The 20,454-nt window shown below is 40.0% G+C and overlaps 1 protein-coding gene across 3 annotated transcripts in view; it reads left to right on the forward strand.

The window, feature by feature from the left end:
- brinp1 (bone morphogenetic protein/retinoic acid inducible neural-specific 1) overlaps positions 1-20,454 on the forward strand; it is a 178,636-nt gene that overhangs the window by 23,078 nt on the left and 135,104 nt on the right. Inside the window, exon 2 of one of the 3 annotated variants that reach the window (XM_061799798.1) lies at positions 78-162. The exons of the other annotated variants lie outside the window; for them this stretch is intronic. The gene's annotated coding sequence lies outside the window, so the exon portion shown is untranslated. The remainder of the gene's footprint in view (positions 1-77; positions 163-20,454) is intronic. 3 annotated transcript variants of the gene reach the window in all.

Raw genomic sequence — 20,454 nt, forward strand, 5'->3', positions numbered from 1 at the left:
CTTCAGCACTTTCTTGTCATTTCCACCAAAAATATACTTTCAGTCCATTCATTTTCTTTACTACTTGTCCTCATTAGGGCTGTGGGTGAGCTGGAGACTATCCCAACTGATTTTGGACGAGAGGCGGTGTACACCCTGGATTGGTCACCACCCAACCGCAGGGTACATATAAGCAAACAAACATTCACACTTTTCAACACTTTTGAACCTTCAATAAACCAACAAAACCTGCAGGTTTCTGGAATGTGGGAGGAAGCCGAAGTTGAGTGAAAGCCCACGCAAGCACAGAGACAAAATGCAAACTCCACACAGGATGTGTCAAAACCAGAATCTTAGAACTTTGAGGCAGATGTGCTAACCACTATACTATTGTGCGGCCCCCTAAAAGATGCCAGCTGACCAAATAAAAAATAAAAAAACTTTAACCCATAATTTGGGTCAGGTTATGAATAATTTTGGGTTTAAGTGTACAATCATATTTTTATGGACCACAATCGTTACCATGCCCACAATTATTTTTTTTTAAACCAATTAATTGATGCAGAGGTGGGTAGTAACTAGCTACATTTACTCCATTACAATTATTAAGTAACCCAAGTAACGTTTTGGATAAATTTCACTTGTCAAGAGTATTTTTAATGCAACATACATTTTACTTTTGCTTGAGTATTTTTGTTTAGAAGAAACACTTCTGTTACTTGCATTGTTACCCTTACATTGAGCTACATTTTGCCTTCTACTTTTATTTGTATATACAAGTTATTTAATATAGTTTGCGCAATCTATTTTTGTTTGCCAGAGAGACTTCCGGTCACTCTGTTACACCAATCCAATGTTACTAGTGACGTTTGACTCTATTTCACCAATCAAATGGAGCCAGGCAGACCACACACAGTCTGCATGGTGCCACATAGAAGCAAAGCTCTCGAGAAAATAATTGACACAAAGCATGGCAGTAATCTTTATTCACCTTACAGATAGGCTCCAGTTTACCTGAGATCCAAGTGAGGATAGGATGTATAGAAAATGGATTAAGATAAAGAACAGCTATGTCATGGACTGTCATATGTGTCTGCTGAAAAATGTTTGCTTTTCAGCCTACAATAACTCCACTCTACACTTGAGAAACATACGAGAGGCTGTCACTGACTACATTTGGAAAACTGAATGCTGTCTGAAATAAAACCAGATTGCAGCAAATTGCAGTTCATCCGACCCACTCAAATCTGTTAGAGTTTTCGGTTTCTTTGAAGAAAAGGTTGTGTGCAATCAAAAGGAGCAGGGAGAAAAGCAGTCCGCAGTGTATGCACAGCACTGAAGATAAGAACTCACTTTTTTTTTTTTTTAATCAATGAAACAGATGTCAGCCTTGCTGATAAATGTGGCTGAATCCACTAGCCATTAAATATAATAAGACTATGTATACTGTAATTATCTAATTAATCATCTCTGCCTGGTGACCTTATAAAGCTGTTTCATGTGTGTAAACAAATTTAAATATAAATTTAAGACTGTGTATTGTGGCTGAATTTGCATTATTTTGTTAGTTTGTAAAAAACATATTACATATATATACATATATTTGAATTTGCACATTCCTATTTTACTTTATATTTTTGTATATTTTTGACACTTACTCCATTTTCCGTACCCCTTAGCCTGACTAGGGTCGCCAGCGTGCTGGAGCCTATCCCAGCTATCTTCAGGAGAGAGGCGGCGTACACCCTGAACTGGTCGCCAGCCAATCGCAGTTATGCACAATTTAAGAAAATAAATCGGAATTTAGTTTTTTTCCCCCACTCAATACTTACTCTTACTCAAGTAATTGTATGGAGGACTACTTTTTTTGTGTGTGGCTATTTAGACCTCCATAGAGTGACTCTCTAACATGGACTTGTGTCAATTTTCTTTCAAAAACACTTTGGTTTTCTTATAGGAGTGTTCAGAAAAGGCCCCCCGTGACAGCTACTTCTGTTTGACCCAGTTTTGTATCTGCTTTGTCCTTATTTGGCTAAGACCGCCCCCTTTCCCCTTATTGGTTGCCTCCGTGTAGAAGGCCCACTTGTGAGAGCACGTCTTTTTTTATGTTGCCAGTGGAGTGGAAAAGGAAGGCGGAGAGCTTCGCTTGTGACGTAGATAAGCTCGAGAAATTCAAATCACCTGATTTCAGGCCTCTCGGCAGATGAAAGTATTTGGATCTCAGGAATGCGTGGATAATTTTAATTCATATTTCACGTTTACTGAGGCACCTCAGAGATAATATTAGATCCCAATTACTACAAAAAGATGGTTTAGCAAAATACGGGATCTTTAAATAACGCTACTCTTACTTGAGTCCAATTCTTGGCTACTCTACCCACCTCTGGTTTAAAGCTTGGCAAGTCAGCTCAAATACTCTTACTGTATTCTCTCTCCAGTGTGTGTTCGCTTCATAAAAGGTTAGCCTTCAGTCTGAATAGCCAAATGTCCTGACAGACAATTTAGTTTTGTAATTCCGTTTACTGCTCAGGGCCATTTCATCGAAAAATTGGGAGAGGGGAAAACATGACCTGTATTTATAATTAGGCCGCTGCGGCTCTCTCATTATGAGGCAGCTCTTCCTGCCATTTATTCTGCGCTTTTAAATGGAGAGTGTGCCGTTGTTGGGGTGGGCAGGTAAATCACTTCAAACAGCATTGTTGTTGTTTGTTAGTTCTGGGGTTTTTGTAATTTCCCACTGCCTTATTTTGAAGTGGAAAACCAACCACACCAAAATAGGAGTTAATTGGTGCACTGTAATGTACCGTACTTATAATGTGGAGATAGACTCCGAGAAGGCAGTTGAGAACAGAAAAGGAAGAATTCAAATAATTTTAAATCTCAGACAAAACTATGGTTCAATATTTTCTGTTTTTGTTGTCAACTGGAGTTGAAATGGGTACTGAAAAAAAAAGCAGATTTAATGTAAAATTTAGTACAGTGCTAGGGTACCTAAATGGTTGAGCTAGAAAATCTATACTCCACTCAGGAAACACTGAGACATTAGAAATGCCTCTCTTAAATGGAATGGGAAGGAGACAAAATGCAGTTTTTCTCATACGAATCTTCTACTTGTCAGTAGAGTAGGGCGACAAAGGAATTGTGTGTATTCTGGTGAAAACGTAGTGTATGTATTTTAGGTGTACCAAGTACAACCCCTCAAAAGCCAGTCCCCCAGTGCCCCCATAGAAAGTTGTAAAAATTTGCCCCTAACAGCAGTTTCATCAAAGAACACAAAATTTGGTGCATATGTCTATCTGAATGTAGGACACACCAAAGGTTGCAAGGACCAATGCCTGGAATTGAACTGAAAGGTGGCCATTTTGGTTTGAAGCAGCCATTTTTGGCGAAAGAAAGGTGTCAGAAATGTTCCAGGCCTGGTGTCACAAAATTTCAAGCAAGATTTCAATCTAAACAACGTAATCTCCCAAGAGTAAAAACTGTGACTGCAGTTCTCTGCACCCATCCATTTTCTGAACCGCTTATCCTCACTAGGATCACGGGCGTGCTGGAGCCTATCCCAGCTGACTCTGGGCGAAAGGCGGGGTACACCCTGAACTCGTCGCTAGCCAATCGCAGGGCCCATATAAACAAACAACCATCCGGACTCACATTCACACCTACGGGCAATTTAGAGTCTTCATTTAACCTACCATGCATGTTTTTGGGATGTGGAAGGAAACCGGACTACCCCGAGAAAACCCACACAGGCACAGGGAGAACATGTAAACTTCAAACAGGCGAGGCAGGATTTGAACCGCGGTTCTCAGAACTGTGAGGCAGATGTGCTAACCAGCCGCTCACCGTGTCCTTTACCAACTCCTACTAGGAAATTTGTCCAAATCATGCCCAATCCAAAGCTGGTATACTAGACAGGTAGATGATGTTAAAATGGAGAGCCCTTTTTGCTTACGCCATATAATGTGGGAGGAGCATGGCATCAATGTTTGAGCATGTTGAGGATTCACTATTAAAAACTGGGTTAGAGGGCCTTTGAAAAGGTTTTCTCCATTCCAAACTCATCAATGTGGAGGTAGTAATGGAAAATGACTAGTGCAAGTAGGTAGCTACATATAATCAGATAAAGTCTTGGTTTTTAGACTTGATGAAGCAGCATGTGGCTCATTGCCCAAGGTTATTCTTATCTGCTCTTTTCCAAGTAACTGCAAATAATTGTAGGTTTGTGATCACAAGGAAGCTCGATTTAAATTTTGTTCCGTATAAATGTGACAGCAACTGTCCTGTTAGTCAGAAAACCTCATTTATATTTCATTGTGTAGCTGCTCTGTACAATCTCTGCATATTTACTGTATCTCAAAGGATAAACTAGAAAGACAAGCTTGTTTGCCTCATGTTTATTACAGTTGTATAGAAAATATTGCCGCAGCACAGATGTAGTTTTCTTTAGACAATGGGAATTGATAACAACTTGTGGCGTAATGATATATTTTTTAAAATGATTGGATTTCATTTGCCATTGTTTTGGCTCATCTGGAATTATTCACACATGGAGTGTTTTTCAACCTCACTTGTCAATTGAATGCAATAGCCTAAAATGCTTGCAAACGACCGGATCTGATTTCTGTGTGTTTGTGATGTAGATAGTTACTAATTATTCAAGTACCTGCCCACTTCATGGTTGGTACCCACCTACTCAGCTCAGCTGAACGGCAACACGGCATTTTTTTTACGCGATTTTTTTTTTACGGGTTTTACGCGAGCGAGTCTCAGCCACTGCCAAGCCTTACAAATACAGTCTATAAAGTATTCATACAGTATGTTGTGTTTTACAACAATACTTAACTATATTTATCATTTAACATGTAACTGTGGATGAAATAGTGAAGTTTGCGGTCATTATCGCCAAAATGTGTGCGAGAAATGAACGTCGCATGTCGGTTATGTTCAAGTGAATGGGAGCGCAAGATGACCTCAAAATATCCCCCCTCTTTTAATTTCCACCCACATCCCCTTTCAGCTCAAGTTCCCTATTCGTGGGCTAACAATCAAATGCTTGGTGAATTCAAAATGATAGTAAGACCCCACATCGAAGGAATCAAACCAGACGTCACTATGATCGCTTGGTCGCCACTAGCCACAAGACGTCGGGATAGCGCCAAGGACCAATAAGAACAAAGCTGTTTTCCATATGTAAATAATCATAACAGTGATCCAATGAGAGTCAAACCTATTTACATATTGAATATTAATGTGAAATTCAGCCTTCTCATTTGCCAGGCGTAAACGACCATCGAGAATAGCTTGAAAAAGGTCGTTCTTGTCATTTCCAACCCAAATTATCTTGCAAACCCGATAAAAGGACACCAAAAATTATGAAAAAAAAATTATGGCATGGGACCTTTAAGGTAATTCTTACATTCACCTTCAATTCTTTGCATTATCAAGTTGAGATTTCTCCATATTCCTGTTAATTTCGATATATTTGTATGGAGAGTATATTCTGTTGTAGTGTCTTTTTTGCGATAGTAATAGAGTGGTACCCACTCCTTGTGACAAATTCCTTGCATGTTTAACATACTTGGCCCAAAAATATGATTCTGATGAGTGTTTAGTCCCATGGAATGTTTACCATATTCAAAATTTGGCAGCCCTAATAGAGAGGCAGCAAATGTTGGATGTCCTCTATTTGTTTACGGTGTCCTTCTTGTTCTGGTTGAAGTCATTGGCGGGTGACAGTGTTGAGCTGCTGTGAAGTCACGGACGGTATTTAACAGAGCTGACGCAGCACATCTGTGTGATTCCAAAATTGGCTTCTTTATGCCAGTTGGCAGAGCATAGGTGGTGCCTTCTGTGATTGCGATTGAGCCCGGCATGGTACAAAGCAGCCTTTACAATATTGATATTGGTGATACAAGGCACTGGTAATACAACCCCGTTTCACTTTACAATTCTTAATCTGAAAGGAGTTGAGATGGGAGACACTTGGAAGGAACCATCTGCCGTGCGTCTCAGCAGATTTAGCCGATTTAAGGAATCCGCCGAGTCTCTTCGCTTGTTCTTCTGATTCCCTCTTGTTCCTGCAAATGGTATGACTTTGAATTTAGGAACAGTGGGAGCGGGCAGGACACCGGCTTAACACTTCATTTCCTCCGCTAGCCCAGGAAACCATCAGCCCCCAAGTCTGCTCATTAGTTATTCATCAGGCGGGCAAATTGGAGAGTAAACAGCAAATTGGGAAAAAATGAGGTCGCTAGATTCACGAATGGCACCTCATCAGAGCGAGTGCAAAAATAAACCCGCTGCAGCTGGACAAAAGCTTCTCTGCGCATTATGCGACCGGTCGCCTCCCTCGAGAGGGCAGCAGCTGTTCTCCATTTTCTTCCCCCCTTTTTTTTCATTACATATATTTCCTTGTGATATATGAACATCTGTCGGTAAAAGCGGGAAGAGATGGGTTGTGGGGGGCAAAGACATGATTCCGTTCAAGCGTCATTTTCAGATAAAACCCCAGGAATGAGAAAACGACCTACCGGGATAGGATGAGGAAAAACATGGCCTCCGCCTGATAAGGTGATGCTCTTATTTTTCTTTTTGCATACATCTTCCCTCACTTCAACTGCAATCTTCACAGTCGCCTCACAAGACTTTCATAACAGCCGAGGAGGCGACACCTGCAGTGAGACATGAATACATTATGACACTAGCGAAGGGTGACGGATCAGTCGCAGTGGGGAGATACCTTGGAAACGGCTGTCTAATTCGTCAAGTAATGACAATGGTAAAGTATTAATGGGAGCTGAGGTGAGCTGAGTCTATGTTGGGGCCCATTTAATACATGCTGGAGGTATTTACCTGATGCAGATAAACAGTGCAATAGTAATGTATTTTCTCTCTGAATGTTCTGAACTCCGGTTTCCATGCCAGTGTCCTGGAAGAGTTGTGCCATTGCGGGCATGTTGGGGGTTACACACATGCTGATAATGGGGCTGAATTTGATTATTTTTTGTATACCCTTTCCAAAGTCAGTAAAGGCCTGATTATCAAATGTCTCTGAAAGATTATCCCGAAGCGCTATTACCCTTTGGTGTGCAGTGTGTCAAGAGTGAATTTCCCTCACTAATCTGCTCGGAAAAAGGTCGTGGCTAATGTTTGTAAATGTCAAACCGCTTCAATATTTCTGCTCGCAAATGCTTATCCGTGTGGTCAACACCAAGTTCTGACAAGCTCAAGACTCCTTGATTGTGACGTGAAACAGCACGAGAGCCAATCCGCTATATGCGCAACCTGCTTCCCGGATTCAGCAAAACGGGTCTAAGCACATCCTCCCGGTTGGGTTGAATGGCGAAGGGGACTGTGACTAAGCAACCGTTGGACCTTTAAATATCTACAATGTCTTTTTTTTTTTTTTTTTTAACAGATGTCCCACAGAACCACCAAATACGACAATATGCGATGTTTAGGCTTTGTTCGTGTTTATATATATCATATCATATTTGTATAATTAAATGATATACATGTGTATTTAAGCTTCGTCCGAAGACGCCAGTCATAAAGAAAACAACATTTTAACAAATTCGGTTTCAAACAATCATGCAATCAAACTGTAGTCATGCTCGTACGTTAGTGTAGCATTCACAGGCAGTCAGCTATACTGTTTTTCGGGTTTGGTCACATGACGTTCGTGACTAGAAGCTCATTTTGTTACCAGCCACTAATAGAGGAGTGACTCTCCGACATGAGAAGAGTTTGCAACTACAATGTAGTTACCAGATAAACTTAACAGTTTGCCTAACTGCCTCTATTTCTTCTTCTACTACTTCTCTTTGTTCTCCTTTGTATTTTCCAGCAGTCTGGATGCCCTGTGGCATAATGCTGCCACTCACAGGTCAGTCTTGTTAATACGATAGACGTGGTTTTCACTATTGTCAGTTATCCTTACTTGTGTGATGTGCCGTGTTGATCATCGCAACGGCACCACACACTAAAAGAGTAGTAAACAAACCCTTGCCGATTTTTTCTTCGCTAGTGTTGTGTCAGCCACATTAAAAAATCTGTTAAAAAGTTAAAAATAGATTTGTGTGTATCCTGCTTTAGACAGCAGACCAGTGAAGAGAGACTGATTCAACAGTGCCTCCTCTTCTTTTAGCCAAGTGCCACGCTCCATTTTGCCTCGATTGCTTCAAGACATGATAAATCAACTATTGATTCCAAAAAACCTGATGAATTCTTAATAGATTATAATCCCCATCTATCTATAATTAAAACAATTAATAACAGACAACTAGCTAGCTTCAGTTTGTACAATAATTAACCCAAATAAATATGTTAATTACAGTATGTTTTTTTTTCCTCTTTGTTTATAAGCATTTTTTTTCATTGTTTTTAAATGCTTTTAATCATGTAAAGCACATTGAGTTACCTTGTGAATGAAACGCGCTTTATAAATACAGTAAATTTGCTTTATTTTGCTATTATGAAATGTGTACGTTTGTATTTTTTTTTCATTATTTTAATACATTTTATTTGGAAACATGTCACCAATCTTAAAATTTATCTATTTGATATAATTTGGGCGGGTGGCCGGTGGCCGATTGGTTAGCACATCTGCCTCACAGTTCTGAGGATCCGGGCTCGCCAGTGTGGAGTTTACATGTTCTCGCCGTGCCTGCGTGGGTTTTCTCTGGGTACACCGGTTTCCTCCCACCTCCCCAAAACATGCATGGAAAGTTAGTTTAAAACTCTAAATTGCCCGAAGGTGTGAATGTGATTGTGAATGGTTGTTTGTTTGTCTACATGTGCCCTGCGATTGGCTGGCGACCAGTTCAGGGTGTACCCCGCCTCTCACCCAGAGTCAGCTGGGATAGGCTACAGCACGCCCGTCACCCTTGTGATGATAAGCGGTACGGAAAATGGATTGATGGACGGATGGATGATATGATTTGATTACAGTAAACCCCCGCTATACTGTGGTTCACGCATCGCGGTCATGCTATTTAGTGTTTTTTTTTTTGTGCTTGTTCTTGTCGCCCAAGATAGTTTTTCTTTTTTTTGTGTGTGTTTGTGCAAGAACATTTTACTTGCAGGCATTTTTTCCCCTTAAACAAGGTACAAATAAGGTACTATAGCTTGTTATTGAGATTTCATTACTAGTTATGTGTAAGTTTAACTTAAATGAATACCGTAATTCTATATATAGAAGATGTATACTATGTATACTATAGTGTAGATGGTATAAATACACATCGGTCGTTTTGTTTTAGGCTAGCGGTCTTTACTTGTTTGAAGAAATCTAATAATCCTGTTCTATTGACAGATAATTTTGCTCCACTTATGCAATATAGTTCTCATTTCATTATTTCTTTTCTTTTTTTTTAATCCAGTTTTTGCAGTGTATTATTGTAATGCACCCCGTGTGTGATAACATCTCTGTGCTCATGCTTTCCCTTGGTGGACACCTTTTGGGTCAGTGGGCTAGCTTACATTGGATAACATCACTTGACATTTACATGCACGAGCACGGTGGAGCTGCACAGCGAGCACTTGTCATCGACATCCTCGGAACTGGTTGGAATCATGTCGGGGGCTCTTCTCGGAGCATTATGGGACGCCGCTAAGGGAAGGGAATCTGCTCACACACGTTCTTGTCATATATTATTCCAGCAGAACAGATGAGCGCAATCTGTCAGGTTGGCTCGCTTTTATGTCCCTCCCCTTAATATATTTTTGGCGAGACAAGACGTATTCAAAACAAACAAAAAAAAAGCCTGTGCCCACTGAGGTAAATCCAAGGAAAACAGTCAGCGGTTTCTCATCAATAAAACCACAGTGTAATTAGAGAAAGCAGTTGAAAGCCAATTTGTGCCTTGACAAATGATCAATCTTCATCTGCGAGGCAGCCACAGTCGCGTGAAGCGGCAATGCTGGCGAATTTAGTGACAAATCACTCAAACTTAGAACCGCAGGAGAAATGTTCCTGTCCTTTTTGTACAAGCTCCGTAGACCATACATATACAGTGGGTACGGAAAGTATTCAGACCCTTTGCTCGGTATCTAGTACAACCCCAATGAAGTTGGGACGTTGTGTTAAACATAAATAAAAACAGAATACAATGATTTGCAAATCATGTTCAACCTATATTTAATTGAATACACTACAAAGACAATATATTTAATGTTCAAACTGATAAACTTTATTGTTTTTAGCAAATAATCATTAACTTAGAATTTTATGGCTGGAACACGTTCCAAAAAAGCTGGGACAGGGTCATGTTTACCCCTGTGTTAGATCACTTTTTCTTTCAACAACATTCAATAAACGTTTGGGACTTGAGGTCACTAATTGTTGAAGCTTTGTAGGTTGAATTCTTTCCCATTCTTGCTTGATGTACAGCTTCAGCTGTTCAACAGTCCGGGTTCTCTGTTGTCGTATTTTACGATTTTACAATGCGCCACACATTTACAAAGGGAGACAGGTCTGGACTGCAGGCACGCCAGTCTAGTACCCGCACTCTTTTACTATGAAGCCACGATGTTGTAACACGTGCAGAATGTGGTTTGGCATTGTCTTGCTGAAATAAGCAGGGGCGTCCTTGAAAAAGACGTTGCTTGGATGGCACCATATGTTTCTCCAAAACCTGTATGTACCTTTCAGCATTAATGGTGCCTTCACAGATGTGTAAGTTACCCATGCAATTGGCACTAACACAGCACCATACCATCACAGATGCTGGCTTTTGAACTTTGCGTCCATAACAGTCCTCATGTTTCTTTTCCTCTTTGGGACAGTCCAGAGGACACGACGTCCACAATTTCCAAAAACAATTTGTAATGTGGACTCGTCGGACCACAGAATACTTTTCCCCTTTTCATTAGTCCATCTTAGATAAGCTCGGGCCCAGAATAGCCGGCGGCGTTTCTAGGTGTTTTTTATAAATGGCTTTTGCTTTGCATAGTAGAGTTTCAAGTTGCACTTATGGATGTAGTTCCGAACTGTATTTACTGACATTGGTTTTCTGAAGTGTTCCTGAGCCCATTTGGTGATATCCTCAGTTTTTGATGCAGTGCCGGTCACGGGCATTCAATGTTGGTTTTCGGCCTTGCCACTTACATGCAGTGATTTCTCCAGATTCTCTGAACTGTTTGATGATGATATGGACCGTAGATGATGAAATCCCTAAATTCCTTGCAATTGTACGTTGAGGAACATTGTCCTTAAACTGTTCAACTCTTTTCTCACGCACTTGTTCACAAAGAGGTGAACCTCGCCCCATCTTTGCTTGTGAATGACTGAGCTCAGGGAAGCTCCTTTTATACCCAATCACGGCACCCACCTGTTCCCAATTAGCCTGTTCACCTGTGGGTGTGGTTCAAAACAGGTGTTTGATGAGCATTCCTCAACTTTCTCAGTCTTTTTTGCCACCTGTCCCAGCTTTTTTGGAACGTGTTGCAGCCATACAATTCTAAGTTAATTATTATTTGCTAAAAACAATAACTTTATCAGTTTGAACGTTAAATATCTTTTCTTTGTAGTGTATTCAATTAAATATAGGTTGAATATCCATCCATCCATTTTCTGAGCCGCTTCTCCTCACTAGGGTCGCGGGCGTGCTGTAGCCTATCCCAGCTATCATCGGGCAGGAGGCAGGGTACACCCTGAACTGGTTGCCAGCCAATCGCAGGGCACATACAAACAAACAATATTCGCACTCACATTCACACCTATGGGCAATTTAGACTCCCCAATTAATGCATGTTTTTTGGATGTGGGAACAAACCGGAGTGCCCGGAGAAAACCCACGCAGGCACAGGGAGAACATCCAAACTCCACACAGGCGGGACCGGGGATTGAACCTCGCTCCTCAGAACTGTGAGGCTGACGCTCTAACCAGTTGTCCACCGTGCCGCCTAGGTTGAACATGATTTGCAAATTATTGTATTCTGTTTTTATTTATGTTTAACACAACGTCCCAACTTCATTGGAATTGGGGTTGTAGAAGCACCATTTTGAGCTAATACAGCCATGAGTCTTTTTGGAATGATGCAACAGGTTTTTCACACCTGAATTTGGGCATCCTCTGCCATTACTCCTTGCAGATCCTCTCCAGTTCTCTCAGGTTGGATGGTGAACGTTGGTGGACAGCCAATTTCAGGTCTTTCCAGAGATGATCAATTGGGTTTAAGTCATCGCTCTGTCTGGGCCATTCAAAAACATTCACGGAGTTGTTCTGAAGCCACTCCTTCGTTATTTTAGCTGTGTGCTTAGGGTCATTGTCTTTTATGAAGGTGAACCTTCGACCGAGTCTGAGGTCCTGAGCACCCTGGAGAAGGTTTTCGTCCAGGATATCCCTGTACTTGGCCGCATTCATCTTTCCTTTGATTGCAACCAGTCGTCCTGTCCCTGCAGCTGAAAAACGCCCCCACAGCATGATACTGCCACCACCGTGCTTCACTCTATTGGACTGTATTGGACAGGTGATGAGCAGTGCCTGGTTTTCTCCACACATACCACTTAGAATTAAGGCCAAAAAATCTTGGTCTCATCAGACCAGAGAATCTTATTTCTCACCATCTTGGAGTCCTTCAGGTGTTTTTTTTTTTAGAAAACTCTCTGCGGGCTTTCATGTGTCTTGCACTGAGGAGAGTCTTCCGTCGGGCCATTCTACCATAAAGCCCCGACTGGTGGAGGGCTGCAGTGATGGTCGACTTTCTAGAACTTTCTCCCATCTTCCATAGTCTATATGAGCTCCCAAGTTGCTGTATAAACAGGTTTCATTGCACAGAGTGTATGAGCTCTAGATATACTGTAGGTGGTGTATAGCTTCCACAGTCAACCTACTGTCGAGGCTCCATAGTTCTATAAGCTCCCCTGTTGCTGTATAAGCTTCAGTGTCCAAAGTCACTGTATTAGCACTCTCGCTGGTGTATAAGATCCATAGTTCGTAGGCAATTGTAAGCTCGGTAGTACATAGTCTTTCTTTAAGCTCCCTAGTTGCTATATAAGCTTCACAGTTCAATGTTGCTCTTTAAGCTCCCTATTTGGTGTATAACTTCCATAGATGTTACATACTCCATAGCCCATTGCTGATGAATAAGCTCTATAGTTCAGAGTCGCTGTATGAGCTCCCTAGATGCATTATAAGCTCCATAGTCACTGCATCCCTCAACCCTCATTGCTAATTGTCCTCAAAACTTTGTTAGACGTTTTTAATTTGTTGGATTTTTAACATCTACGCAATGTAAGGTTGAGCGTTTCTTTCATTCACAGTTTTAAAGTAATAGACTTGAGGAACAAAAAATAATTAAAGTGTGGCAATGTTTTTCTTTCCCTCGCTGCCAATTCCCTCATGAAGCAAATGAATTTTTATTCCATGTCATATTTTACTGCTTTTCTGGTGGCCAATTTATCTGTGAAAAGACACGCAGCTCCGGCGCATCCATAGCGCCTGGTCTCACGCTGTCTCTGAAATCTTATTAATTAGTTTGCTTTATGACAGAGACATTCCCTGCTTTAAGAACCATCTCATAAACTGCCTGCGTACCGTCGCGGCAAATACGGGGGGGGCTACTATCATATAAACCTGCAGCGTCGTGTTCACCACAAAAACATTACCCAGGCTACCTCCCCGCCCTCCTTTCTTTTGCAATAATTCAGCCGCCAGGTAAATTGGAATAACTGACCATTAGTGAATTAGTTTGCTCTTTAAAATCGGCCATTGATCTCCAAGCTGAGCTGATTGGTTGCTGACCAGTCAGGGGAATTTAATTATCAAATGTGCTGCTTGCTCAGCCACGGTTTGTGAAGGTCAGGGCGCCATCGCAGCCATTTTTTATTTTTATTTTTTAAAGTAGCGACTGTGTCGAGAGACTGTGATGTGGGGGGATTGAATGGTGGGATATGGAATCCAGTACAAATGAAGTTAGCCATGGCTGATCCTCGAGTTCTTCTGTTGCTTCCCGGCAATTGCAAGTGGCAGACCATTACCACGCCTTTCCGCACATGGCTGAGAGCTGTGCGATCATCATTCTCGGAATTCTGATTTACATTGGGTTATTCCCTCAACTGGACCCCTGAGAGGTGACGCAACAGGGTTATTACCTCCATGTAGGAGCTAATGTTTTTGTGCTTCTAAAGGCACGTTCCTACCAAGCGGTATGATTGACACTGTTCTCTGTCGACCAATTACTGCACAACAGCGTGTTCTTCAATTGAGTGTCCTTTTCGTTTCAATGTGAGTATTTGTTGGGAGTGGAGCATCCAATAAGTACGCCTTTCGCCCAAAGTCAGCTGAGCGAGGCTCCAGCACCCCACGACACTGAACAGGATAAGTGGTGTAAAGAATGGATGGATAGATGTTTTTAAAGGACCTCTGGAAATCCCTAAAATGACCTTAAAACTCTTCAAACCAATATGGCAGACCTGTGTTTTTTCAGGCATGGGTTCTTGAGACTGTGAGTTTACTCATGACTGAAATGCCGACCAAATTTAATGTTAAACCGTCTTTGAGATATTTGAGTATGGGAAAGCTCTCAAAATAGCTTATCATTTGGCCTGAAAAGATCCCTGCTAATAACGGCGACCAGATGCAGTGTAACAAACTGGCAATGATGGTTGTGCAGCATCCCTGGTGTCTACCTGTCTCCCCCAAAAGACTTCAGTCACTATTGATGTTTCTCGCAACCAGAATTCAGAATTCAAACAGGGAGAACAAGCCTCTTGATTCTTATGAACTTTTTGGAATAAAGAGGGACACTTAGATGCATGCACACAGGGGAAGAAGATGGGAATTGATTGACAAAAGCGAGTGACGGGACCAGAATGAAAATTGAATCCCCTTGAATGAACCTGAATGGAGAATAGGGCCGCTCTAAGGCGGGCGACGGAGAAAACAAGCCCTCCCTTGTCCTGTCTGCTTGATTTCCTGAAGCAGACATCCTCCCTTCTTTTTTCTTATTCAACGCGATCCACTCCGTGCAGCTTCCTCTTTTTCTTGGCCGTCTCCTCTCGTCTTCGCTAATCCACTCTGCAAAAAGATGTAATCTGCAAACAGCACAAGATGGCCATTATTTACAAGACACCGCCAGACTGTTTTGTGAAACGCATATCAAATCTGGCCTTGGGATGTAAATGGGGGAAAAAAACAACAAACACAAAGGATCGATGGATCAATATTTACAACAGCATGCTTGATTGAGTCTGTTGTTTTATTAACTCAACGAGGCTATTTTAAAATGTGAAAAGGAAAAAAGTTTTTTTTAATATGTGTTCGGCCTGACAGTTAATTTATCAAGAATAAGGTCGATTATGTGAAACTCGCTGTTGATTAAGGCAATATAGAGTGTAGAAGTGCTGTTGATTCACTCATCTATTTTGCTGTCCAAGGATAAAAAAGACTATGATGATAAGAAAGATGTAATATGTTCAGGAAAAAAAAATCCTGGTTACTGCTATAGTTTCCATTTTTCAGCTTGTTGTTTTATATTTATGTCCTAAAAGTGTTTTTCATACCTGTATTTACTGTATTACAAGTAGTTACTTTTCCACTGCATTAGCGTAGATTAGGGATACACTTGGTTGTTTTGCTTGTTTGTGCGACAAGCTACAATGTAAACGCATCTATGTTGTAAAACCAAATGTCACACTTTAATGAATTTGGTTGTTTTTCGTAAATCCACTTTCAATATCATCATAGCGAAAGTGTCATCTAAAGCTACAATGTTTTTCTCACACTTGCTTGACCTTTTGAAATGTATGCGCTTTGTCTGCTGGAAAATATAATTTTTTTATTTACATTTTAAAAATTAAAATTACAATTTATTTATCTCCAAATCTGTGCAGTTTTGTGTTTTAATGCCATCCTGCAGCTCCATTCTGTAATGCTTTGATCTGTATTTGTGGATCTGGTTTTCAGTTAGATGACCTCCATCTAGTTGTCCTGCAGTTCTGCAAATTATTTAGTTGTCCTTTGGATGGCATTGAAAGGCCCTGCCTACATCTGACAACAGTCCTCAAAGGAGCAGGGAAAGCACTATTTGGAAACCAATGTGGCATACTTACTGCTGGATGTGTGCCCTTGATGTATAACTGCTTCTCACATTTGAAAATAAGTGTCAGAGATGTCTATTTAATACTAAAGACCTCCAAATAGAACAGTTCCAATTCCAGGAGTTCAGCTTGGACTCTTGGAATCCCTGTGTATATGAGCGCGTGTATCCGAGCGAAAATATATGTACAACTTGTATTTTAGGGGTACCCAACACTCACTCAGTAGCACCCCCTGGGAAGTTTGAAAAAAAAATAGCCCATGAAAACAGTTTCAACATGAAATTGGGTGAATATGTAGATCGTAACAGGACGTTTGAAAAAGTATCAAAGACCCATACACAGAATGAACAAGAAGTCAGACATTCTGGTGTGAAGCAGCCATTTCGGGCAAATTCCAGTGCCAGTACTTGAGCCCCAGTTTGGCAAAACTTTTTTTGGGTATGCCATCTAATATGGGTGGAGCATGGCGTTTGATTAACATTTCCAGGATTCGCTATGAAAAAGATGTGTAAGGGCCCGTTCATTGCTCCTAGCATCTTTATTATTTGATTTGATATTTTTATGAAACTGCGATTGGCTGGCAACCAGTTCAGGGTGTACCACGCCTCTGCCCGATGATAGCTGGGATAGGCTCCAGAACGCCCGCGACCCTTGTAAGGAGAAGCGGCTCAGAAAATGGATGGATGGATTTTTATGAAAGAAACCAATTCCATCTTTACATATTTAAGAGGCTTCCTAATCCAGAACGTTTCCAAAAAACATCCCTTAGTATAAATGACATTACTTTTACCTTGCCTGTTGAACCTGTTTTAATTTTGGTTTTTTAGATCTACCCTATGATACTTTACTTTTGTATATGGAAACTCATTGCTGAGGCAAGCCTTCGAGAAAACATACAAAAACACATAGATTTGGCATTAATTTGTCATTTTAGGTTTTAAAATAGCTTGAGTTTTACAAAGACTTACCAACCTATACTAGGTTGGAGTTAGTGTGTTACTATTGTCCTAAAATGAGGCTAACATATTGCGTATTGGCCAATGCTAATCATATTATGTCCTCCTAACTGCTAATGCTAATATAATGTAACACACACACACACTTGTTTATAATTTGACAATTTGGGTTTCATCTTTACCATAAACATGGAGTTTGCTCCCACGAAAGCTAGCTAGAGAAATCCTTTTGGAATTACAGTGTCTTGTCCTAAATTGAGGCTAGTTGTAAACACAGCTACACAAGTATTATGTTGCCTAATGCTAACACGACTACAGTATTTACTATTATACAATCATATATATACTATTTACTATTGATAGCCTTGAGGAAACCACATAGTGTTCCCTACTAAATCGTGCTCCATCATTGGCGCTCCCGCTATATCGTGTTTTTTTCAAGCAATTGTTTTTTATGGGTTTTTACAGTATACCTACTTACTGTGTGATGCCCTTACATGTGGGAACGGAGAGCCACAGTCACTGATGTACTTTTCAGCTGGTTATTAAATGCCAGAAGAAAAGTGAAACACATACACAGCTGCTGTCAGCCACAGCTCACACCCCACCACACTCCGCCTCTTAAAAACACATGCATGTACACAGACACTACAATACATACAGTATTTTCTGTACAATTTATGCTTGTAATTGGTTGTGAGGTGTTCAAATACATTTACATTGTGTCTAAAATTTGTGTTTTAATAAGCACAAATGCATTTACTGTAAAGCATATGGGATGGATAAAAATATGTAAAGTAAATGTAGATGGTTTCTCTATCACAGGTTTTCACCTATTGCGGGTGGGTCTGGAACGTATCCATGTGGTAAACAGGTTCACTGTATTCCCCCCTTATTTCACCTTTGGTTTTAATCTTAACTCATTCAATGCCAGCCCTCCCAGTTAACATGAATAATTGACTTCTAAAGCCGTCAATGGCAGTGAATGTTTAACTAGAAACAGCCTGCTGTCACATTGGCTAGCTAGCTACAAACCATTATATATTATAATTATATGCTATTAGCTGAATTGGCATTCATTTTACCTAGCAGTAAATCAAGGTTTAAGGAGTCACGCTGTACAACTATCTGTAGAAAACGCAGCATGGGATGAACACCATTTCATGGCAGCAGGAGGTATAAAGATCTTAATGCGCCGACTGAATCCTGTCTGTGGAAATAAGACGGGAGGATTTATTCTCATCCTGTGACCATATGAATGTAAATGTACTCACGGCGGGAGGTTTCAGGAGGATTCAAAAGAGAAATGACGCGCTCGATAGGTAAAATTTTGAAGCCTCGGGGTGGACCACAGTACAGCTCGCGAATCCATCTTCACTTACAGAATACATAGTAGTTATGTCACTCATCGGAAATGGTATGATCTATATAATCTACATATCCACCAGGATGCGTCAACTCAAAGATTATGTATTCATTAAATGATTATATAATCAGAACTAGAGGATGCAATATTCTCAGTTCCCATGAATATGCTTTAAATCTTTTAATTATATGAAATACATTCAAGTAACATTGTTCATTGTAAAAACGAATTGACTTGATGTGGCACTTTACACGTTTACACAATTTTGATATACTATTAATGTAAAAAAAAAATAAAAATGAATAAAAGCCCATTATTCTAACTAGATAAAGTAATATTCGACCCTAGTGAGGATAAGCGGTTAAGAAAATGGATGGATGGATGGATGGGTGCAGAGCTACAGTCATAGTTTTTACTCTTGGGAGATTACGTTGTTTAGATTGAAATCTATCTTGAAATTTTGTGACACCAGGCCTGGAACGTTTCTGACACCTTTCTTTAAGAAGACATTGTTCAATAAAGTAAAATTGACTTCACAAAACAACCCTTATTAAGGCTTAGGGTTCCTAACTACAAACCCCAATTCGAATGAAGTTGGGATGTTGTGTAAAACACAATAAATAAAAAGAGAATGCAACTATTTGAAAATTATTTCAACCGATATTAAATTGAATACACTACAAATATAAGATGCTCTATTTAATTTTCAAACTGGTGAACATTTTTCAGCTGTTTTTTAATTTGTATTTATTTACTTATTTTTTGGAAAATATTCTCTTATTTTGAATTTGATGCCTGCAACATGTTCCCAAAAGGTTAGTGAAAGGGTAACAAAAGATTGGGAAATAACACCTCTTTCGAACATTCTACAGGTGAGCAGGTTAAAAGGAGCATCCCCGAAGGGCTCAGCTGTTCACAAACAAAAATGGGGCGAGGTTCACCACTTTGTGAACAACTGGGACTGTGTGAGCAAATAGTCCAACACTTAGGAACACTTCAGAAAACCATTGTTTGTATATGAAGAACATGCATTTATTCAATGTCAAACAAATGAAATATGGGTTTTGCAAACTTTACTAATCACTAAAAGAATATAAATAAAATTGCTGTATTAATAAGATCATTGTTTTTCACTAACAATCAATGAATATAATTTCTTTCATGCATTTACTTTGTCATTAGTTTGTAGTCCTTCAGTAAACAAGGAGTTTGAGTAATGCATAATTTGTTTTCGACTGTATTACCAAAGAGTGACGTTTGAGCCCTTTTTAAGTGTGCGAGTGATATTTAACGTTAGGTATCGAGTTGTTCATCATCTATTTAGTGGGAACAGATTAGGCCCATTACATTTAGTCTGCGCTTTTAAGATATTGTCTAATAAAGCATGAAATAGGAAAGATTTCACCCAGCCACACTTGATAGCGCTCTGTCGGCCATCCCCCCACGGGAAGGGGCCAAAGCTCTTTCAGTGCAATTACAGATTTAAAAAATAAAAATAAAAAAATTATGGTTAACTAAGACTAACTAAGACTTAATTTAACTTGCAAGAGAATATTAAAACAGGAAGTCTCCACAATGAGGATGTGTATGTAGTATTGTAATGAACCTGAGGAATAAGGTGTTTATATTGTTCTCAAACTGTTACAATGACACTAAATACATTCTTATTCTTATTCACAGCGTGTAAGTATTGTAAATTATGTGTTACATTGCAGTCTGGTTTGAACACACTAAGGGATTAGCTCTACGCTATTGTAGTCATGATACTGTTAAGTACAAACGGATTCACAAACCTTAATGTAGTAATTTTTTAGGTTTCTTTTTAGGTTAGTTGAGGACAGGCTTGAAGGCCTCGCCCTTCATAATTTATAGAAACATGCTCATGTTTATTATTGTAATGAATTGTTGGCATATTGAGAGCAATAATACATTCAGGCAAGCTGTCTTTTCTGCATTTTGGCTGCCAGTCACTATATGTTCCTAGCAAAGATAGATGACCAAAGATACAGTATATTATTTGTTGTAAATTACTAATAATTTTCTGACCGATTTAAGAGAAATTGGATCATTTCCCACTTCACACTGTACAATGTGTCATGGAACACTAATGT

Source organism: Phyllopteryx taeniolatus, chromosome 15, assembly GCF_024500385.1.
Source record: "Phyllopteryx taeniolatus isolate TA_2022b chromosome 15, UOR_Ptae_1.2, whole genome shotgun sequence".
Classification (NCBI taxonomy): Eukaryota; Metazoa; Chordata; class Actinopteri; order Syngnathiformes; family Syngnathidae; genus Phyllopteryx; species Phyllopteryx taeniolatus.